Source organism: Scophthalmus maximus, chromosome 17 (assembly GCF_022379125.1).
Source record: "Scophthalmus maximus strain ysfricsl-2021 chromosome 17, ASM2237912v1, whole genome shotgun sequence".
NCBI lineage: Eukaryota > Metazoa > Chordata > Actinopteri > Pleuronectiformes > Scophthalmidae > Scophthalmus > Scophthalmus maximus.
The window spans coordinates 18,900,452-18,925,088 of NC_061531.1; the positions used below are offsets into that span (position 1 = coordinate 18,900,452).

The 24,637-nt window shown below is 49.6% G+C and overlaps 1 protein-coding gene across 2 annotated transcripts in view; it reads right to left on the reverse strand.

The window, feature by feature from the left end:
• The window catches only part of LOC118289488 (RNA binding protein fox-1 homolog 3-like), a 451,402-nt gene that overhangs the window by 224,026 nt on the left and 202,739 nt on the right, over positions 1-24,637 (reverse strand). For both annotated transcript variants that reach the window (XM_035616538.2, XM_035616539.2), the window contains one exon: positions 13,162-13,224. The gene's annotated coding sequence lies outside the window, so the exon portion shown is untranslated. The remainder of the gene's footprint in view (positions 1-13,161; positions 13,225-24,637) is intronic.

Below are 24,637 nucleotides of genomic sequence, written 5' to 3' on the forward strand. Positions count from 1 at the left end.
TGCGTGTGTGTGTGTGTGAGTGTGCGTGTGCGTGTGCGTGTGTGTGTGTGTGAGTGTGCGTGTGTGTGTGTGTGTGTGTGTGAGAGAGTGTGTGTGTGTGTGTGTTTGTGAGAGTGTGTGTGTGTGTGCATGTGTGTGTGTGTGTGTGTGTGTGTGTGCGTGTGTGTGTGTCTACTTCATACAATGGCGGCTGAAATTTGAGATGTCGGCGCTGGAGCTACTAAAACGCTGAATCTCAAAATGTTAACCGAAAACAATGCGACATGCAACAGAGAGAAGACGTCGCAGGAAATGATGAACCGTTGAACCGAGCCGAGGCAGAAGCAGGGGGGACCTGTTAGTGCCTGGTCCACACGCTCAAACCGTTTTTTCAGACACGATTGTCAAGACAAATTGTCCGGATCATTCAGGTCGAGGGGTGGCACCTGCTCACAAACTGGCTCCCCGAGAACCGTCCGGAGAGACTTGTCCCCGCTGTACTCTAACAATTTACAACGGGGTCGGTGGGAGAAGTTTTCCGGAAAAAACGCCAATCGAGCAACAGATATTCTCATTCTCCCATATGGCAACTCAGGAAAGAAAAGTTTAGGAGAATGTCGGGACGTCAGCGCTCGTCTGAAAGCAGCTGCTGCCGGTGACAGCTGCTGCCGTTCGTGTCATCAGGCGATAATTACGTCAAGATACCGCCCGTCAGCTTGTGGCGGACTTCTTGCATAAATGGTCCAAAAAATATAGAAGAAAAAAAGGATCCGTGAATGCAGCGTTGAATTCCGCATGACATAACTAATCAAAATCATTATCCGCTCTCGACACAAACATCGACCAGCACATGCGGATACGCGGGGGTGGGGAGCAAAGGTCGTGGCTGTGTAATCGGTCCTGACAGTCGCCCGGCGCTGGCACGCGGTGACGGGTATGTAGGTATGTAAATGTCTCGCTGAAGCGGATGTGCAGCGGATGTGTTCCGAGTCAGAGTCAATGTTGATGTACAATCAGTGCAGGAGTCGCTCACTGAACTGACAGCTGTCTGCGGCTCCTGGTGGGGACGGCACCTAATGAAGGTGTGCTGCCACCGGCTCGGAGCATCAACCGGAACACACACACACACACACGAACACACACACACACACACACACACACGAACACACACACGAACACACACACACACACACACACACACACACACACACACACACACACACACACACACACACACACACACACACACACACAAACACACACACACACACACACACACACACACACACACACACACACACACACACACACACACACACACACACACACTCGAACATGCGACACAGAAAAAAAATAACTAACCAAATAAAAAAAAAGTTATTCTGAGTAACTTCATTACAATTGTGAACATTGTTATGGTGGTGAGTTAGATTGGGTTTAATGGAGGGAGCGATATTCCGGATATTAACCGGATTAAGACAACAGTCCGAATAGGATACCATTGGCCATGTGCACCGTATTCTGGGGTTGACCTTAACCACAATAAGGTCATGAGCAATAATCAAATCAAGACAGGTGGAGTATTCCAATCTTAGTGGGCATTATGTAGACATGCATACGGCTCAGTCGCATTATTACACATACAGTTGTCCTGTTTGCGAACGAAAGGAGATGTATCTTCTTTCTTTTTTTCACACTTTGTGATTCCAACGTGTGAAAACAAACCTCAGACTACATATGCAGTACTGTAGCTGATACTGAAACTTGATCCTGATCATAGTTTGCAAACGTGCAAAAACATGCAGATGTTTCCGGCTTGTGTTCCTTCACCGTGGGGTTCTACCTCAGATATTATTGACAGTTTAAACATGAATTAACGTTAGGGTTTGTTGTATTTAAAGCCCCAGTGTGTATTTTCTTGTAAGTTTCTGGCAGACATCTGGTGGTAAAGTTGCAAATCGCAACCAGCTGAACGACCGACGGGACACTGTATGGTGGCGCACCGCTGATTCCATATCCGGTTTCCGGCAGCGTCTGAAAATTTGACGCAACGTATTGTGGACCGTTTTGTGCAACAACTGTATTCAACACGAAGTAGAAACATGGAGACTCACACGGACGTCGGCTCCACCTCATGGAACTGTATGTAACTCATCTATGAACACAGAGTTATGGACAATATGTTCAATTTCTGTGAATAAGTTCCTCCAAATATTACAATTATAAGTGTAAAACAGGAACTGTAACAGAACCCCTTCCTCCCTTTAATAAAACACGACAGATTCCGTCCCAAAAAGAATTCAACTCCGGTGAAGTGAAACCAGGAAAACGTCTCCGCTCACTTAAGGTGACAAACAAAAGCACAAAGTCCATTAGACGCAGCGTGCGCGCCGACACACCGCCGCATTAACAAATGTAATCGTGTTGAGCGGCAACATGTTTTTTTTTGTTTGTTTTTTATTCCATTTCTCCTGCCGCTGCTTCACGAGGCCGCGGTCACGCAGCTGCAGTCACATCACCAGATGAAATGAGTTCGAAGAGCTCGCCGTGTGTGTCTGCCGCCTGAACTCCTGTTCTGTTCTGCCTCCTCGCTGCCAGGAGAATTAAACCTCAGTGTGCAGTAATGGGCAAGAAGTGGAAACAGTCTCCATTAAATGTCGTAAAAAAATGGCGTAAAAAGCTGCGTGATGAAACCATGTTGGGGAAATTTGTGATACATTTGTCGTTCAACAAGATGTATTAGTTCAGGGAGGCAATTTGTCACCGCAAGCTGTTTTATTGTCATTTGTTTGAATGGATTTTTTGTTTTTGCGGCCTATAGGAGTTGTGGAAAAAGGGAGAGCCGACAGTGTGAGCTTTGAACCGGGGGCAATAGTGGGTTATAGATGTTTCCGGGGCGATGAGGGCAGAACACATCATCACGTCGTATACACAACAGGAAGTGAGCTCTGCATCCAAAAGAAAAAGCTGGCGCCTCGAGGCGCCGCATCTTTAAAGAAAAAAACCCACGACACATTGTCCCGTGTACCGAACACGGATGCTGTGCAAACACAACCGACATCCACTTTGAAAGATTTGTGGGCAGCAAAAGTGTTTGCCAACATGCACAGTTTTTTTTTGTTTTTTTTTGCAGCATCAATCCTTCAGCTAAAATACTGTACGTACTTTGAAGTCTGTGGAAACAGTTTATTAAAAGCACACACACACACACGCGCGCTGATAAAAAAAGCATCCCTGTTCAAAGAAATAGGCCAGGATTTATGTAACCATTGGCAACAGAGGCAGACACGGAGGGTTAAAGGGACAGGTCGTGGGGGGCCTACACGCTGTGACCCCCGCCCACCCCCCTCCATCTGGAAGTGAGCGCCGCAGTTTAAACTTTTTCCCGTCGACCAAAATTGGTCACGCGGCCATTTCGCTGTCGTTCTTTTTTCCTTTTTTCTCCCCTTAAATTGCCCGATACGCAGGCAGCAATGACAGTCATCTGGGAATGTCATCTAAAGCGAACAATTAACAGAGCAGCAAAAATGTGAGGTCAGATATAATTAACATATGTGCTGCTCAGCTATAATTGCTCAAGTCTAAAGCAAGTAATTAAATCGTTCAGAGTGAGCCATGCAGACAATCACCGACTGAGTTTTCACAGATCTGCAGGAATGCGGCGAGGTGGGGAGGGGGTGTCATGGAGGAGCTGGAACGTTTCTGCTCCTCTCCGTCGCACCGCCCCTGGGACACGCATTACTCAGAACCAAGACGCAACAGGCGCTCGGCTCGTGCTCGTCGGGAAGAAAACGTCAAGCGCTGAGCGGACGCTATACGTGCACTGAGAAGAGAGAAATGGCGCTCGCTCCCCCAAATCTTCTTCCCCCTTGATTCTCAGGAATCAAAGAAGTTCAGTCACATTGCTGGAGGTGCGCCTAATTGACGGCGCAGAGATCTGCTCATTATGATACATGCGTCGGGGGCCCGGCCTGTCAGACAGAAGGGCGGCGGAAGGGGAGCGGGCGTTAAGCGAGCGGCGGCGGCGTTATCAGTCTATATTTCCCAGGTGTCGGCGGGGACTCGTCCCACGTCTTCGTCCTCTGGGTGTCATTTATTAAATGAGGGAATGAGAGGGATGTTTAAGCCGGAAATACAGACCATGCGCGCTTTGGTCAAGAGATTACAGCCGGAAAAAAACTGCTTTTGAACTTCGGAAATACACAAACCAGGCGCCGGAGGATTCATGGATCACGTTTACCCAGCATGCTTTAGGACTATGATTTGTACAGGTTGCAGGACACATCCCTGTCATCATATGACGACATTTACAACTAATTTTGGATGTGATTTTTTGGTCCACCATTATGATCTTTCAGTGAGGGACAGAGAACCAAAGGGTCCAAAATAAGGAAATCTAATGTTTTATGCTAATTTTACAGAAACGCCATCGATTTAACTGGAACGACACTCACAGACCTCCACCCAACAGGTGTGTGCTTTCAAAATGAGTCCCCTTATGACACCACATTTAAATCCGACTAGATTCAGATTCTTATTCAGATCCGCAAGAAATCTCAGACCCACTTGGTAGAACTGTATAATAAGAAAAATCCCGCCCTTTGTTCAGATCTGCGCCAAATGTCCCATGTCCCATCCACTCTTAGGAAAATCAAGTAGTTTTTGTAATCCTGCTGACACACAAACAAGCCGAGGGGGGTGGAAACATAACGTCCTTGGCGGAGGGTAAATACAGTCAGTACTGTATGTGATCTGCTCTGACAACGCTACGGTTACGGTTTGGTCTGGTTGATGCACAAAAACAAGTAAATAGCGTCAACTTTAAGGTTGAGATAACTCGAGGAACAATGGTGGTCGTTTCCTGTGTCAAGGTCCAACATGTTGTTTACCCATCCAACCGCCACCGGACCTCGTCGCAGAATTATGTTTCTCATCACCACTCAAGGGTTTTTGTCACTTGAATTGCAAACAATGCTGTTATTGGTCCTTTGCTAAAAACGTCCGTCGCTCTTCTATGTTTCATAAAGGCAACATTTGACCACAAACAAACAAAAAAAAAACAGGGACCTACACAAAGAGTTCCACTCCCCCAAATGAATCACTGCTAACAATACGTTTTAAATATTAATGCAGTTTCTATTTACAGCACAGTGGAGGGAACGGAATAAATTAAACACGACAAACACAACCTGTGTGTAGTCGCTGCCAGATTCTGCGGGGAACTCTTCCTTCGGCCCACCTAACTCAAACATCTTCGCCCCATGAGGAGAAGCTGGAGGAGAAGATGGAGGAGAAGCAGGAGGAGAAGCAGGAGGAGAAGATGGAGGAGAAGCAGGAGGAGAAGATGGAGGAGAAGTAGGAGGAGAAGATGGAGGAGAAGCAGGAGGAGAAGCAGGAGAAAAAGCAGGAGGAGAAGATGGAGGAGAAGATGGAGGAGAAGCAGGAGGAGAAGCTGGAGGAGAAGATGGAGGAGAAGCAGGAGGAGAAGATGGAGGAGAAGCAGGAGGAGAAGCTGGAGGAGAAGATGGAGGAGAAGCAGGAGAAGAAGATGGAGGAGAAGCAGGAGAAGGAGCTGGAGGAGAAGCTGGAGGAGAAGACGGAGGAGAAGCTGGAGGAAAAGATGGAGGAGAAGCTGGAGGAGAAGATGGAGGAGAAGATGGAGGAGAAGCAGGAGGAGAAGATGGAGGAGAAGCAGGAGGAGAAGATGGAGGAGAAGCCAGTGGAGAAGATGGAGGAGAAGATGGAAGAGAAGATGGAGGAGAAGATGGAAGAGAAGATGGGGGCGAAGCCTGAGGAGAAGATGGAGGAGAAGCAGGAGGAGAAGATGGAGGAGAAGCCAGAGGAGAAGCCAGAGGAGAAGATGGAGGAGAAGATGGAAGAGAAGATGGGGGAGAAGATGGAAGAGAAGATGGGGGAGAAGTAGGAGGAGAAGCAGGAGGAGAAGCAGGAGGAGAAGCAGGAAGAGAAGCCTGAGGAGAAGATGGAGGAGAAGCAGGAGGAGAAGCCTGAGGAGAAGATGGAGGAGAAGCAGGAGGAGAAGCTGGAGGAGAAGATGGAGGAGAAGCAGGAGGAGAAGCAGGAGGAGAAGCCTGAGGAGAAGATGGAGGAGAAGCAGGAGGAGAAGATGGAGGAGAAGCAGGAGGAGAAGCCTGAGGAGAAGATGGAGGAGAAGCAGGAGGAGAAGATGGAGGAGAAGCCTGAGGAGAAGATGGAGGAGAAGCAGGAGGAGAAGATGGAGGAGAAGCAGGAGAAGGAGCTGGAGGAGAAGCTGGAGGAGAAGATGGAGGAGAAGCTGGAGGAAAAGATGGAGGAGAAGCTGGAGGAGAAGATGGAGGAGAAGATGGATGAGAAGATGGAGGAGAAGCAGGAGGAGAAGATGGAGGAGAAGCCAGAGGAGATGATGGAGGAGAAGATGGAAGAGAAGATGGGGGAGAAGCCTGAGGAGAAGATGGAGGAGAAGCAGGAGGAGAAGCAGGAGGAGAAGCAGGAGGAGAAGCCTGAGGAGAAGATGGAGGAGAAGCAGGAAGAGAAGCAGGAGGAGAAGCAGGAGGAGAAGCCTGAGGAGAAGATGGAGGAGAAGCAGGAAGAGAAGATGGAGGAGAAGCAGGAGGAGAAGCCTGAGGAGAAGATGGAGGAGAAGCAGGAGGAGAAGCTGGAGCCCCCCAGGGGGATTGGGGGCCACCGAGCCTTTCCTGAGTAAATGTTCCTGTCAAATGAAGAAAGGCGCTGGCAACTTTTGACATCACATTCTCAGTGGACCACGGATGAGGTCAGAGGCATTACATCATCTTTTTTTTCTTCTTCTTCTTTTTCCAGTGGTCAAAAACCTCAGCTACAGAGTGCTCTTACAATACGTCTTTCTTTTCATAATATACCGAGATGCTTTCTAATCGTCTGACCCGGGAACTGAGGCCTTCCCCGAGCAAATTCAAAACACTTTGCGTGTGTGCTCTGTTCTTGACATTTAAAAAATCATATGAAAATGAAAATGGATCCCAATTAGAGCCACAGGAAGCATAAGGCCCTCGTGGTTACTCTTAGTAACAAGCTGGGTTTAAACACCACCACCCCCCTCCACCCCGTTCGCATTCGCGAAATGCCTTGAAAATTGACCTTCTCATTCCGCGAGCGGCGATAAAAGCAGCCTTGAGTGGCCTCGGATCAAGTTATTTTGATAGTCATCCGCGAGGATGAAAATGTGAGAGGAAAAAAAAAGGAAAAAGGGAAACATAATCGCAACCAGCAAGCCGAGAGCTGCGGAGGCAGCAGCAAGCGCCTGGCACTTCCATGTTCCCGCACATCCTCTCAGAGAAGAAACGTGACATTAACCAGCCACGTACTAATGCAAATCACAGGAGCGGAGGACGCTAATCACCACTTGTGGACAGGTGACTATTACGGGAGGTGACTGTCATGAGGACTGACATTGTGCAGCTGCCTGAACAGAACTCTAAAAATACACATGATATGATGTGCGTGCATCCCACAGACCTTCTGACACAAACACGGCAGCGCTGTAACAGGATAATGTGAAGGAAGGTTGGGAGGAGGAGGAGGAAGAAGAAGAAGAAATAAAAGAGAGGAAACAACAACTCTGCTATATTTACACTTGAGGCAGGGGACGTCGGTCGGATCACCTGTTGAGGAGCATTCATTTCAACAGGGGAACAAAGGTCAGCGTCCTTGCTGGAGCTTTGATTGGCAGGCGGGGGAGTTCGATGCCCACGGCAGCGGCCCAGCGGAGCGGCCTTCGGTGGCGTGTGGCTCGGGCCGGGCCACATATTCTGACTCGATGCTGACTAACTGAGTGTGTCTGCTGACAGCGTGTCTGACTGATACGATCACCCCGGGAGGCTCTTCCAGGGCCCTTTTAACAAAGTGTCTCTGATAGGCCAGGCCCGTAGCACCGGGGGCCCCCGCCCGACAAATTAAATCGAAGCCCCGCTAATGCGTAGTGTAATCATAAGCGAGCGAGGTGGCGATAAATTTTTCAGCGAGGGTGACGACGTGCGCATAAGGCGAAAGAGCTCGGCTTCCGGAATCCGAGGTTGGCTAAGGGGGAGGAAGAGGAGGAGGAGGAGGAGGAGGAGGACAGGTGGTGGTGGCAGCAGTCGAGGGAAAAATAGCAGAGTGTGACCTCCGCTCTGCACTGAGGAGGAGAAAAAAAACAAAAACCCTGCGCTCGCAAGAGCCAAAGACTCAAGTATGAAAGAACAACAATAACACGCCATTATGAGATGTAACATTTTCCTCTTTTTTTTGGCGCGACGACCTTCGTTTCCAGGGGGAAATTTGAAAGAAAAGCAATTTCACATTAAACTACCTGACACAATGCAGGTCTGGTGGTGGAGTCGAGGAGCGGGTGGGAGGGGGAGGGGGAGGCAGATAGCGAGGAGTGTGTGTGCGTGCATGTGTGAATGGTTGGAGGGGTGATGGTGGTGGGAGCTTCCTGACAGCCATTGGCCGACTGGAGCGAGCGAGCGAGCGAGCGAGCGACACACACACACACACACACACACACACACACACACAGCCTCCGCCGAGTTAAAAGGAATGGAGTGGATGAAATTTCAAAGCCTCCCCTGCAGACACACACTCTGCTCTTGCACAGGGAGAGACGTTTTGCCGGCGTCGCTCCAGCCGGGTCTCGCTCTCCGGCTGCGGCGTATCACACGTGCTTCTGCTGCGATTAATGAGAAAAAACCAAACCCAAAGAAGAGAGGGGCCAAATGGCCAAACGTTTTTTTTCTTTTCTTCTTCCTTCAATTGTTCTTAATTAAAAAACAGTGTCTCCGAGACGCGCATTTCCCATGATGACTTGCTGCAGGCTGCCGGTGCGGAGAAGAAGAAAGTGTAAACTCTCCGTTGAGATAAGAAGGGATGTGGCAGACGACGCTCACCTATTAAATTTCGTTCACTTTATCATGACACAACAATGTGGTTCAGATTAACCGTCTGGCACGTTGACATCGTTATGCGACACATCGCACAGGACGCGTATATACGAGCACAAAGAGCAACTCTGGCGGCCCTTGTGCCAGACAATATGGAGCTCTCCTCAGAGCTGCAGCGGCGTGTTCCGCTCTGCCTCCTCCTCCTCCTCCTCCTCCTCCTGCGCCTTTTTTTTTTATTTCCCTGACTTGACAGCCTTGATTTGGCCACTCGCTTCCCTTCTCCTTCTCTTCTTTACGAGCGTCTCGCAGACAGAACATCTGTACGTGGCCACGCCGCGGCCGTCTGCGCCGTAAAACAAAATAGAATGCGGCAGAATGTATATCGCCGGACATACTAATTCACGTGATGAGTCAGAGATTGTTGTTGTTGTTGTTGTAGTTTTTTCTCTTTCTGTCTTTCTTCGTTTTTTTTTTATTTTTTTTATGCATCTTTGTTGCTAAGCAGTCGTTGCTGTGGTGATTCTTGCACTGCACTTTCGATCGCAGTTCACAAAGTCAGTCAAATAGTGTGCGGCCGCTACTTTGACGTCTTCCCTGGTGGATTTGATGAAAGGGAACTTTGACTCTTCTTAATAATTACTGTATATATATATTACTGGACATCCTGGTCACCACACGACCAGAAGAAAATGTACAAGAGCTGAGTTGTTTTCAGTTCTACTTCCACACAAAAAAATTATGAAGGAAGAAAAAAAAAAAAAGAGATGGAAAAGAAAACTCGCCAGATTATGACTTCATGGTTTAACACACGATATCATATCTCATGAGATGGACATAAGGAAATGGCTGCATTTTTTCCTCACTACTTCCTGACCGGAGATCTGGAGCATCACAGGGGGAGTCAGGTTCACCCATTGAATGGTCTACAGCCCCTCACCCCCTCCCGCCCCCCAGTCGTCTACTGGTATATGTACTCAGACCAAACCTCCAGAATCACTGTCACCGGCGCTGAGTAATTACAGCGATTAATGCACGGACGGAGCTCGCCCCTGGCTCTGGACACTCTATCAAGACGCGTGCGGTAATGGATGAGAGCACTTTCTTAATAGAGAATCTATAGAGTCTAAACCCTGAAAAGAAAAGAAAAAAAACACACCACCATATACCTTTTTTTTTTTATCAAGACTGGCTTTTACCCACAATCCTCTTGGGGGGGAGAAGATCGGTTACCAGCCGATAGGAACGAGAGAGAGAGAGAGAGCGTTCAGGTTCTTTTCGCCCTTGTCGTCGCGCTGACCTCTAAAAAAGAAAAAAAATGGACAACAAAGATCATATCACGAAACCAATACTCGCGCCGACGGCCTCTGCGCAAATTGATTTAGCCACCCAGAACTCACTCCCATCTCAATGAGGTGGCAGGATGCTCACAGCATATATCACTGTCACACGAGCAACCCTCTAGTGAAATGTGATTTTTATCTTTATGAGCTTCAAACCCCCCCCCCCAGCACCTTCTTCTTTTTTTTTCCGGGTCCCAGCATGTAGCGGGTTGTTGATAAGTGACGAGAAATAAAAGGGTTGGCACATTACCGCTAATAAAGGTGCTGTCGGACGCATATGGGTGCTATCACACGCAGGGAGAGTGACATTGTCGTGGTCCTGCGTTTGAAAAGCGGCTGGCGAGTCGGCGGGCGGGCGGGCGGGCGAGGGGGGAGGATTGAAGGGGGGTGCAGCGGCTCATAGATCACTAATGTGTGGGTGAGAGTTGTCACCAGCCAGCGCCTGCGTGGCTGCGGAGCACACAACGTAGTTTATGGCACACAACCCGCGAGACGCGAGGCATGAATCGTGTGGCCCAGGCAACGACGAGGAGGAAGGGCACTAAAAATAGATGATAAGCTGGGGTTTTTTTTGCGTGTGTGTGTGTGTGTGCATGTGTGTGTGCGTGCGTGTGTGCGTGTGTGTGTGTGCGTTCGCCCCAGAAAACAACGGCGCCCTTCTTGATTTTTCCATGTGGTACAAAAGGATGAAAAGGGGAAAGCGAGGCACAACGTCTGTAGCTGGGCCCACGGTGAAGAAAAGATGTGGATCAAATGCAGCCGAGAGGCCCACGCTAACCCGAGACGCACGGAGGCTGGAGACCACGCGGTGAATGTTGCACTTTCAAGTGTGATAAGCGCACGGAGATCGCCGGGGCCCTTCTCTTTTCTCCCCCTGCGTTTCCAACTGACAACCTATGTTACGCAGTTAATTACAGCCGAGTGAAACACCAGCGCTGTGTCAATGATCATGTGCTTCTCGCTCCTCCTCTCCGGGTGGATATTTTTACTGCCTGGGCTTCACTGCTAAAGTTTCTACCTTCTATTGCTATTCTGCCCGCGCGCTCTCGAGGCCGGATACCGTTCGGCGGGCGCAGAGCTGTAAAAGAAAAAAAAAAAAGAAAAACAGAAGGGATTTGAGGATTCAGATTGGTGGAGGGTAACCTAATCTTCCGTAATTGGGGGAATGGTTCTCATTTTTATCAGCCTACTTTACAAAAACTGCGGGCTGCAATCGGGAGGCTGCGATCATTTCACTCCGACGATTAATTTTCATAAAAAGCCGTTGGAAAGAGGCGGGTCGGGCCCGCCACAGCTCCGAACACACGTATTACACCTAATCATCATTAATCAGGGCGCCGCTCTTACTTAGCGGGTCGTGGAAATCAACATACGCAACGCAAACACCAGCGCGCACACAGATCCCTCACGTCCCGGTTAGTGCCCGAGCCGCCATGCCGCTGCCGCTCGAGTGCGTGTGAGTGAAATCACACATTCTGGAGCTGCGGCGTCTCAAAATGGAACTAAAATGGTAATCCTCTGCCAGGCGGAGCGTTCTCGCCTCGCCAGATGCTTAGTTCTGAAATTTGCCTAATTGCCACGCTCAGATCAATCCCTTTTACTCTGCCAAATGAATCTGCCAAAGTGTGTTGCGAGTGTTCTGTTGGCCCAATATGCTTTTTCTTTTTTCTCTCCCTCTCCCGAAAAGATTTGTGTTCTTTCGTGACTCCTGGCGAAAGGCCCCCGAGAGAGAGATGGCTCCCCGGTTCTCTGTGACATGTCCCCGGGAGCCGGATGCGTGTCCAACCCCTGCTGACCCCGTGCGTGCCCATTAGCCATGGCGTCGCAGTGAGGGGCGCGGGGCCTATCTGTCTCAGCGCCAACACACCCACACGCACACACGCACGCACACAACACCCACTCTTCATATGGCTCAAACACAAGCTGTGGGCGGACTAAATATGCACCTCTGATCAAAGGGCAGCATGTGGGAATGGATAGTGCATGAACACCAACTTACTGACCTCCACACACACACACACAGACACACACACACACACACACACACACACACACACACACACACACACACATATATATATATAGGCTGTCAACTCCGATGATGCACAGTTCCGTTGCAACACGTTGAACGTGCTGGATCCACGTGGTCGCGAGTGTTGAATGGAAAAGCTGCAGCTGCTACTGTAGTTAATTAAGTGCACATCATGAATGACACACACACACACACACACACACACACACACACACATATGCTCCGCACGTCGTGGCGACGGTTCGCACAAGAGAAAACATGGCAAAACACCAAAAAGTCATTGTGGTACAATAATGTCAAATAAAAGAAGGTTGTGTGTGTGTGTGTGTGTGTGTGTGTATGTGTGTGTGTGTAAACAGGGAAGTGACAGATGAATCAGAAGTTTAGTCAACAGAGAAAACCTCGGTTCCAGCTGCCCGGCCGTCTGATGAGCCACTCGGTGCCTGTCAACAACACCCCCCCCCCCCCCCCCCCCCCCCCATCATTCCTGCACAACTATCTACTCACAAACCAAAGACCCGCCCCCTCCATCCCTCCAACGATTCCACCACCGGCATCCTCCAAGAGGAACACCTCCGACGGCAGAACGGGTTTGCTCGCAGCGGCGGCGGCAGAGCAGCGATAGCGGCGGCAGAAATCTCTCTCCTCCCCCCTCTTGTCTCTTATTCTCCCCCCCCCTCCCCTCTTCCCTGTTCCCTTCTCCCTCTCTATTGCTGTGCATCGCCTCTCAATCCTTTTGGTATCCACTACTTTCTCTCTCTTCCCGCGCTGCTGCCACTGCATTTGGTCGCGGCGGATGAAAACATAAAAGAGGCACAAATGAAGAGAAGAAAGAGAAAGAAAGATGGAGGGAGAGAGAGAGAGAGAGAGACAGAGAAAGAGAGCGACGTTGGCAAATTAGCATGAGAATACTCACAGTGTTGTTGTTGAAGGAGCGCGGGGATGGGAGCGCGGCGCCGGTCCCTCCGTCAGATACAACCTGCACACACGAGATTGAAGAGGGGGAAAAAAAGAAAACTAGGCTGTGAGAGCAGCGACGAGCGAGGGGAGAGGAGGAGGAGGAGGAGGAGGGGGAGGAGGAGGAGGAGAAGAAGAAGAAGAAGAAGAAGAAGAGGAGGAGGAGGGAGCAGAGCATCCAAAGCACACGAGCACCAAACGAGGAGCCCAAATAAAGAAATGAAGGATTCCTCTGGGAAACGTGAGTGTGTTTGGGCAGTGTTGGTGTGTGTGTGTGTGTGTGTGTGTGTGTGTGTGTTAATGTGGGGGTGAGGGGGTCCAGTGTTTGGGAATAATAATAAAAACACACTTGCATGCGAGGTTGTCTCTCTCTCTCTCTCTCTCGCCCTCTCTCTCTCGCCCTCTCTAACCACTGCTACACACTGACGCCAGAGATTCAGCCGCTACCGGGGAGCCATCGCTCCTCATCGCCGTACGGTACCGAAAGAGGTCGGATCTCCCGCCCGCCCGCCCGCCCACGCCACCCAGCCCCAGCCCCAGCCTCCTCCCATCCCCTCCCCTCCACCGTCGAAAGTACGGAGAAAGAGAACGCTTCAATTGAATGAAAGCAATCCCAGTGGCATTGAGGCAATTACAGAGCTGCTGGCACTGTTTTCTGCCCTTTTTTTTTTCTCCTTTCTCTCTTTCCCGTCATCCCCTCCTCTCTTTTCTCGTTCCCTCCGTTCCTCTCTCGGGCCGAGTCGAGGGGTCTGTTTTCTCTCTCTCGCTCTCGCTCTCTTTTTACTTTCTCCATGCTCCAGACATATGCCACCACTAATGTAGCTTCTGTCACTCTCAGCTGTTTTTCGGATCAGATCACTTTGGTCTCCACGTCCACCGCTTGCAGCACCGCACGTAGAGCCTCTCCCCGCCACGTACCTGTCTGCGTAGCTGCTTCACCTTTCTCAGCCTCCCCCGAAAAAGGAAATAGAAGGGCCGCACAGAACCGGACTATCAGCTCCATCTTGCACAACCTGACAGCACCATTCCGCTCCAGCAGCTACTGAGAGGTAAAATATATTAATCCTCCTCGTGGCCTTATCAGGTCCTTCAAGGCTACAGCCCCGTGTGGCGCTGAACAGCACAGATGATTCAGGAGAAACTTGAACAACTGTCTTTCAGGTACCAGTTGTTGCTGCTCCTGTGTTTTATTCCTTTTCTTCCTGAAAACCTAGCAGTACATATATCACCTCCCACCCAAAAAGAAAAAAAAGGAGCTGTAATTCAAACACCTCAGCTTCTAATCAGGTACACCCCCCCCCCCCCCCCCCTCCTCCAGCCCTCCGCCCCCGCGCATCGCATCCCTCCAGCCACCGCTGCACTTTATCTCCCCTCAATTAACATCTTCTGAGCGGGGCTTCTATTATCTTAACCACACAGAGCCGGGAGAGGTCCTCCGAGGAGAGGAGACGCCGTGGAGGACGGCGGAGCTGTGGACAGAGGGCTCCCAGCCCTGCTGCCGCCGCTGCAGCTCGCCGCTTCAATTTGCAGGCCCCTAATTAAAGCCGGAGTCAGACATGACAAACTGCAAAGCGGAGGTGCTACAGAAACAAACACCGGCAGAAAGCGTTGCCTCATGCGCGCGCGGGTGTGCGTGTGTGTGCGTGTGTGTGTGTGTGTGTGTGTGTGTTTGTGTGTGTGTGTGTGTGTGTGTGTGTGTGTGTGTTTGTGTGTGTGTGTGTGCGTGTGTGTGTGTGTGTGTGTGTGTGTGTGGCCCGGAGGAGGATTCTCTCTTCTTTGTGCAGATTATCTGCCAGAAAACAGACACGTTCGACGTTGACGTCGTGACAACATCATCTAAATCTCTTTTGACTGTTTGTTCACTTTGATTGTGTTTGTTTTCTACCTGCTGTAAAGGCATCGGCGACACGGTGTCATAGCTTTTCTCTATAAATCATTCCCCCCGGTGTGGAGACAATGCGGGGGGAGACAACGCCACATCGCCGAAGCTCAAGGATTCCTATTACATATATAACTGATACGGTTTTGGTTTCCGTCGCTTCGTTTTAATGCCCCCTCTGCCCTGTTTCATCTGTTCCGTTGCCCTCACCAACTTCAATTTCACCCTGTGAAACCATCAAACCTCCCATTAAGCCATCAGGCTGCCCCCTTTTGTCCTTGCTTCCCCTCCTGACAACAACAGCGCGAGCACTCTCAACGCCGTGGTAGCCCGGCGATCGGGCTCCGGCCAGACTATTAAGAGTATTCTATTACTGTTGGGTTAACCTGTCACGCTTGGCTGTGGCTCTCTTTATTGTCTGGCCGCTCTGAAAAGGGCAGGGGATAAAACTCCATCAGCGGGACAAACGACCGCACGCGCCGCCATTCATCAGACGCCCGGGGTGGTTCCCCCCGCGGATTGCCTCTCTAGTAGCCTTCGCACTCCCTTGAAGACGCGAGAGTGCCGATCCACGCAGCCGAGGACGGACGGATGGACGGATGGACGGAGCGGTGTCCGTGGTCACATAAGGTTCTCCTACTTAATCGTGACTCAGGGAATACTAGTTTCCGTCAGGGCCGCAGGAGATAATGTATCGACTAAGATCAGGTGGTGCAGCAGGCGAGTGTGGAGGAAGTGATTAAGAAAGCAGACTAGTGATCAGTGGATGACAGGGGTCAATCCCCTGTTGGGCAATTGGGTAGTGGCCTTGGGGGCGAGGTACTTAGCCCCCAAACACATGAGCCAGACACTCGACACCGCGAGTGGATAAAATGTCAAATTCAACTTCACCCTTCGCGAAAGGTTCAAAGCGAGGAGATGACAGCGGCAATGCTTTGGTTATTAAAAAATTCATATCGTAATGAAACAGCCGCGTTCCATCTTCACACGCATTCCTCCCCCTGCAGCAAACACGCCGCTCCTCTTTCTCATGGAATCCATCAAGGGAGGGCCACAATTAAGTGACTAATTTGATTAGGAGATAATGTGAGTCCCACTTAATGGAAAGGACAGACTTCACAACACAGGCAGATTAGTTTGGTGGATGCCTGCTTATTAATTAAGACAGCCCTCCATGCCCGTATTAAGTCAAATGCACAGATGCAGCTTTAATGGGTCAGGGTTTGCCCGAGTAAGACAAATAGAAAATCGCTATGTGCAAATAAAAGCAGAAGCTGGTAAAGCTCGATGATTAAAACAGAAAATGACATGGTTTTAATTGAGCTCGTAAAGTTTACTTCTTTAAAAAAAAAATATATATATATTTGGGTGTCGACTTTCATTATTTACACGTAACGTAATAGGAGGCAGGAGTTCGCTGTACGTCTCATCTTACATTTCACTGCGATGCATCTTTGTTTCCACTGTGTCATCTCACTCCATAGCAACAGCAAAGTCACTGTACTTGTTCAAGTGACCTCTCTCTTGAGCCCTCCGGAAGAACTCCTGCAAGTCACGTGCGATGTCCATCCGCGAGCCGAACCCGCGCCACGGCTCCTTTGTCGAAGATTTGATGTAAACACGTAATGAATAATTTACCGATGAACTAATTTAATGTTTGAGCACAAAAAAGGGCAAATAAAATGGAGCCAATTTTTTCTCCTTCTCTAAACTGCGATTAGGGCTGAGCTCTCGTCTCGACTGAGTAGGACGACGCATGGGGGGGGTTGGGGGGGGGAATAACTCCATACCAAAAGTAATTTTCTTTCTGCCATCTCGTGTGATATTTCTTCTCCAGAGTCCAACAGATTTTTTTTGTTTGTAGCTTATGTCCTGCATGCCCCAGCGGTCGCCCCACTGCACACTGACAGGCGGCCGGATGGATCTCCGGTGCGACACTGTCTGAGTTCCCGCAGGGAAAGAGTAAAAACCGCAACAGAGAGCATGAGAGATTACTGTATTTGCGGCAGTCCTTGAGGTTTTTTTTTTTGCTTCTGCGTCTGGCTGCCTGCGATCGCTCCGTCATTCCGGGCACACAAACCGCGCACACACACACACTCCCATGTGCTCTTTTTACGGTGGCCGAATCCCCGCCGCTTGGAGCGGGAAGGGTATAATCTCCCAGCGGTATTCTGGGTGGTGAATCTGCCGGTGTTGTCTGTGCATACCAATGGCAACCTCCCCCTCTGTCTGAGGAGTTATGATGTCTAAAGAAAGAACATCTGCGGAGCCCAGTCCGTGATGCGTCAAGACGCCGGGAGGGGGGAATGCGAGGGTGTCTGGGAAAAACCCCCGCAGTGGAGTGAGATACAAGCACATCGCTCCCATCACCACGACCGGTGTCGGCGAGTGGTACCACTTTGGCGGCGGCTGTTGCACTCCCGCCACCTGCGTCTGTGCAGTCACACCGCGCTGGATTCAATCAGGCCGCCGATGTAAATCAGCCACATCCATGTAGTGCTCGTGCACAAGCGCCGCCCGCAGACACGCGGCTCATTCCGGAGGCTGCGATTGTCTCGCCGCACGACGACGTGATGGAATCTCATTTGACAAGTGGAGCGTTTCTGCAGGCTGAGGGGGTTAAGGAGGATACGGGTCCAAACCGCACTGAGACTCACTGCCTTTGGATTATATGAAAGAGATCAGCTCCTTCAAAATCTGACAAGACAGATGTGTGTTGCCACACGCACACACACGCTGCATATAGTTACCGTACAGTGTACAGTACGAACACTGTGTGATGGAGCCCCCAGAGTGGAGAAGTGTGATGAAGCCACGCGGAGGGGGCTCGTGTCTGCGGAGCAAGGTGTCAGGTGACTCCCCTCCTGGCTGTATGTGCGTCTCATTGGTATGTGCAGCGCGACGAGGCCTTGGCGCTCTTCTGATTATGATGTCTGCCGAGAGCCGGGGCCAACGCTGGTTGAGAGCCAAACCCCGACGAGGCTGAGGTGGAGGGAAGATTCACAGAGCCTCTGTTCTCTCACCGGGGGATCCCCCACATCATTTAGCGCCTCATGCAGATCGCTGCTAGTGGCAACACAGCCCTCTGGGCCCGGGGAATTAATGTACCAGGCAATGGCAGAAGTGATTTATTAAAATAACACACGCCGATGAGAGAGTCTGCTCTCCCCCCCCCCAGCTCCGTCTCCGTGTGCCGCAGAGGGAGGGAATGGAATCGCATAGGTGGATGTACACGGCGAGGAGAAGGCAACAGAGGAGAGCGACCGAGGGAAAAAGAGGACAGCCACTACACAAATTGTGCGACAGTCCTCGCTGTCATTGCTTATTTATTTACCCTGTTTCCATTTGAGTCAGGCCTTGTATTAAATTGATCCCTCCTGCCGCGTTTTGCCTTGTTGAACAAGCGCAAAGCCCCGTTAAGTGTCTGTGAAAGGCTGGTGATTGTGTTTGCGGCGCCCCGGGTGCGCTGAAGCCGTCCGCTCCCCTCTATCTCCCCCGGACAGACGGGATTAGAAGCTGAGAGAGGGGCTGAATGACCCTCTGGGGGGGGGGGGGGGGACAGGCAGTGAGCAGCTCGGTCCGGGGACTCACACACATAAATACACACCGAGAAAATACCAATGCGTGTGCAGGGGCACACGATGCTCCTGCACACACATTCTCTTAGTCACGCTCGGCAGCGCGATGGCATTGCCCCCAGACGGACGCGTGGCCGTGCAGAGGTAGATGGGCACTTATCCATGAGCTCACACATTAGTTAACTGTTTACTAGCAGAGAGCTACTTACACGTCGCCTCTCGCTGCTGATGAGAGGAAAAAACATCTGCCGTGGTGCTAAACATCTGCTGTTTAATAGCTCAGATCCAAGCACTGGTATTTTATTATTTTCCCCAGTTTTTTTCTTCTTCTTCTTTCCCACCTTAAACAAAAAATAAAATTTGGTGTTAATTCGCAACAACCTCATCCCTGAATGGAACGGCAGCGTGGCTGCAGAGGGACGTTGAACAGCCGGGCACAGTGGAGCGACTGAAAGGAGACGTGGTTCATGTGGTTTGGCTTTGAGAGTTGATGATGGTTGTGCAGGCAGGCATGAAGTTGTATTCCATGATATACATATTTAAATGCATTCTCATTTGAAACATTTAGCGGCTTGCTCTACACGAGCTGTGTCCCGATTCAGATTCGTACGCGGGGCCAGACGGAGACCGTCCGGTCGCCTTTACCGCTGTCGCCTATAGGTTCAAAGGTTCATCACTGGGCGCTCGCGATGAATCCTGGGATTCTTGGCCACGTTTTTCAGGAGCCCCTCGAGACGGGACCACTGAGACGCTCCGCCGTGACGCAACCGGCTATAGTCGTTCAGGCAGCCGACGACAAGGAGGACAAACTGAGAAAGGATGAAAATACAAGATGATAGAAAACACAAAAACTGTCAGCGCACCTGAAATCTTTGTGCAAAAGAGGTGTTGTTGGATTTTTTGGGGGGTAGAAGTCACAAATGCAGAGCGGATGTTTTTGGGAGGCTGAGATCTGAAACGTTCCTCCATGAGGACGAAATGGATTCAGGGAGGAAAAAAAAATGGATGTGCTCCACATCTCAGATCCCTGACAGGCAGCAGCACACGTTTTCCGAAGCCTGCTCCATCTGATCCACTGAACCCTGAGGGAATCTTACTGTACAGCCCCCCCCTCCATCAAAACAATGGAGCCGCGACTCGCGTCACTAGAAGGAGTACACACTTTGAATCCACGCAGATCAGATGATTACGATGCCGGGCACCTTTTTTCTCGTCGGGGCAGATGAGTGGAAAAAGGCTCCATTCGACATTTACATCTCATACACCTCATCAAACACCGGGGTCTTTGTAGTCATGTGTTACATTTGAATAAGGAAAAAGTTTGATATATATATATATATATATATATATATATATTTATTTTTTTTAAAGCAGTGGGGAAAAATTCATCAAACCTCCTCCTCCCCTCCGCCGGTGCGGGGGCCCTTGTCTCCTCTGGCGAATAACTCTTGGTTACCTTATTCAAACTGAAAGTGGCGGGGCTCAAATCAAATCAAAGTCAAATCAAATTGTGGATGAAGAAGCGAGGAGAGGAGGAGGATGAGGAGGAGGAGGAGGGGGAGGAGGAGGAGGAGGAGGAGGAGGAGGGGCTCGGGAAAACATTTTCTCTGGGAGTTTCCGAGTTCCTTTTCTTTTCTCGTTTTAATAGCTCGGAAAATGGCTTTTTTTTTTTTTTGCTAAATAATGCACATATGTTTGCGCGATGCAAAGCTTCAAAGCAGCCAAACGTTTTTTTATTGAAAACAAAGTCAAGTGGAGAAGGAACGTAAGTGAGTCGCTGCGAACAGAGAGAATACAAAGATCAGGGGCAGAGTTTTTATATACGGCGTGTGGCGCTCAATACTGTGACCTTTCAACGTATAATTGTGTCACTGGATGTCTGATATGAGAAATATGTAAGAATAGAAAACCCAAGTGTTAATCCAAGGACTTGAATAGGAAGACTAACAAAGAGGAATGCAAAGCAGACACACACACACACACACACACACACACACACACGGAGCCCCGGATATAAAAGATGTTTTTCAATGAAAAAATTCCATCACATTACAAAAGTGCATTCTGTAGGATGAACGGATCCAGTCAGAAAGAAAAAGAAAAGGAAAAAAAAAAGAGCCAGATGAAGACGAGGGAGTCGGAATAACGGAGGCAGAGCGAGAGGCAACTTCGATTTGTACAGCGCTCCCATTTTGCCTTCAGCTTGAACTTTCGTGGCAAAGATGAAATATAAAATAACAATGAGTTACCATAGCAATAACAGAGGAGCACATAACTAAGCAGTAGGAGAGAGAGAGAGAGATGGGGGAGCATCTCGGGAGGAGGAGGGGAGCGGGGGGGGGCAGCTTTTATCAGTCAGCTGCAATCCTCCATCATCAAAGCTTCTTCTCCACTTTCAGTGCCAGGAATGAAAGACACCAGCGGATCATTAGTCTCCAGTGAAGAAGACAGTCATCCGTGTGTTTTCTTCCCACAAATGTTGAGAGTAAATGAGGAGAGAAAGAGAAATAAAGGAAGGGAAGAGGGGAGTAATCCTTTTCCTTATCTTATATTTTTTAAGCGAGTCAATTTCTCCGGGCACCAACCCGGCTCCCGTCGGGGCTACCTGTGCAGGTATCAAGCGCGGCGGTCCGACGGGCTCCCCTCCCCTGTGAAGCAGCAGCAGCAGCCCTTTGCAGCACATCAATACGCTGAACTTTTCCTGCCGAGTACCTGAGCTCTCCTGGATGACCCGTTCCCTCCTTTATCTATTCTGTTTAAAGATACCGGTTGCGGGGGGGGGGGAGAAGGAGTTTGATTACCTCCCGGGACGACTGCACACACTCCTCTTTAAGTTCGCCAAAGTGAGGAAGTCTTCAGAAGTTTGTTGACAGATCTCCGCTGCGCGGTGGACACGGTAACCTTGGCTCTCGCAAAAGGACAAACGTGGAGTTTTGAAAAGATCAAGCAGGATGGATTTTTTGTTTGCGGAGGAGACGGGCGGCAACTGGGGGGCCACGACGGAGAACACAAGGTGCGCATGGAGAATATAGGCCTACGTGTGTGGACGGTGAAGATCAGGGGGCGGGGAACCCCGAGGCCCGCGAGACAATTTGATCCTGTCTGCGAGGAAATTCATGAATGCAAAATCAGAAACTTCTGTTTTGTTCTGCACCAAAAGAAAATGACATACAATTGAAGAAAAACATGTCCTAGAGGGTTTCTTCCCTTTTGCCCGAATGCCTGGTCAGGGTGAACGAAGCAGACGTCATCACGGACATGCGTCATGCAGGAGAATTCGTGAAGCGACGTTGCTGCTGCTGCTGCTGCTGCTGCTGCAGAGCCGCTGGACCCGGACAACGTGACGGTTCGTCTCGGAGGACTGTCGCAGAGCAGATTATTGATATTAAGGACACTGCTAGAATTTTTATGTTTTCCCCTCTGCCCAGCCAGCCGGGGATCGCCGCTGAGTTCGACACCAGGGAGGCGTCATTCTCATGCACGGCACTACCTGAAGGCGAGGATTGTTTCAGCAAGAGGTTTTTAGTTTAAAAAACGAGCCGCAACCAGCATCGTCATCATCATCATCATCATCACCCAACGACAAAAGAGAAGCAGTTCCACCCATCGCATCAGAGAGGTTAGTGTGATATACGTGTTCAATAATGTTGACGGCCCTCGAAGGATGTTATTAAAATTGAAATGGCCCTTGATAGGAAACGGCTCCACACCTCTGGAGCAGATACAGTACCATATGTGCCATATGCAGACTCCAGGATTCCTATCCCACTCACGCATGGCCAATCATGCTAAAGCGGCGTCCCCTAGAATTCCTCTCGCGTGAAGAGAAGCACAAATGACCTGACGAGTCTGAGGAAGGAGAATGTCTTCGACACGTGGGGTACGACTAAAGAACGACTTCAATTCCTCCGCTGCATTCTTCCGTCGGGTCATAATTCACTAGCACTGGGACCCAGATGAATTCTGGGAGCTCAGTTTATTTTTGCTCCGTCAGACTCACGGTCTGGTTCTCCAACATTGGGGAAGTGATTTCCCTCTGGCAGAAAACTTGCCGGTCCAATCACAACAGACAATCTGATAATGGGCGGGGCTTACACCGCGACGCGGGAGAGAAGCGGCTTTTGTAAACAACCAAGATGGCTGCCGCTGATGAACGAGCATTTGAATAAAAGTACCTGATGTTTTCATTTGAGTATTAGTCTGACTACGCCAGGATGATAATTTCAAAGACGGCCTTTATCAATATTTGTCACTGTTGTGCAACTGAAAAGCTCAAAGTTCAGCAGAGCAAGTGGAGCATATTTGGAAGAGTTTGAGAAAAGTCTTTGAAATATTTTTTTCAAAAGCAAAGGGAGATCCATAAATCCACTGTTAAATACATTTGCAATTTGGCATTCCGGTAAAAATCAATGTCCCACGAATACTTTGTTTATCTCGTCAAAGTCGTATCATAGATCAGCAAAGTTTAATCGTGAAGAAAAGTGTTTTTGGATTAAAAAATATATATATATAAAGTCATAACTAGATTGTTCATCAGGCCGTGACTTCAAAAGTTTGATGACACAAATAATCTGAACTCACTGTTTATGTGAAAGTTCTTTTTTTTTGTCCATCAATATTTCAGAAACACACACACAAAAAAAACAGCGAACGAAGCATCAGTTACCGATACTGAAATATTCAGCATTCAGGCGGCTTCGGCGCCGAGGACTGCCGGTGCACTTCTCAGACAAGATGATGAATACACCATACATCTAGTCAGGCCCGTGTAATGGATCCGCGTGTCAAGGTGTGACTACGAGGTGTTTTCCTGAGGACTTCTACGTGTCTCCTGGCCTTTACGAGGGCCGCTGGGTTGTGTAAGTGTGTGTTTAAGTGTGTGTGTGTGTGTGTGTGTGTGTGTGTGTGTCTCTCTAGCTGCTGGGCTCCACAGGTACACAGGCCATCGATCACACGGCTGCGGCCATTATACACAGGCAGGGCCGGTGGTGGATAATGCTCCCGCCACTGCCGGGGCCTCGACCGCTTGCGGGTCAAGCGTTCTGTCTGGCCAGCGGTAATCAAGCCGACAGCGGGGCCGCCTGTCCGCATGACAGATAACGTCACTAATACTCATCTGTACACACACACCAGCACGCAAATACACCCGACCTACCCCCCCCCACACACACACACACGGTTTCAATCTGCAATGCCAAAAAAAGAAGCGTGTGCATGAAGCAGCAACATTTCCGTTTCAACTCTGAGAGGACAAACGCTGATATGGCAGAGTTCATGGAAACAATACTGCAGGTTATGGTTTGTTGTCTTGACCCCGATCCCTAATGCGTCTCTAATGTTTCTGTTGGGAAAACATTAAACGAGTCATACATGCATCACAGTGGCATTTCGGTGACCCTCACTTAAACCTGCAAATCGCTGAGTGGATTCAGAGTAAAATACACGTGCATAACACGGTGATCTGTCATCCAACAGTTCAGCTGCTTTGTGTGTTTTTAATAGGCAATAAAAAAATGAAAAAAGATCTCTGGCACAGCACAGGTCCGGATAAAACTGATTCCCCCCCCCCACCCCGTCTCTTATATAAAAATAACACCGTCGTTTTTCCCCATAAAGCGGCTATATGAGATATTCCCTGCAATAATACAGTAACCTCATTAACTTCAAACCAGGAAATGAGGCAGAAACAAAGAAAGAGTGTTCTCGTCCCCTAATTGCGAGAGGAGCTGAAGAGTGAAGATTCAACAAAAAAGGAAAAAAAAAAGAAACGGGGGCGAGTTAAATATAAAACTGTCTTTTAAAGCAGCGGTGAGCTCCACTTGATCCAGAGCAGTGACGGCTCCACCTGTTCCAACGCCTCCGCCCAGAAAACCCCTCCGCCAGACAGCGAGCACCAGGGAGAGCTGAGGGGAAAGTTTTGTATTTCTTTACATTATTATACAGCATTTCATCTGTGTTATCTGTAACATCCAGCTGCC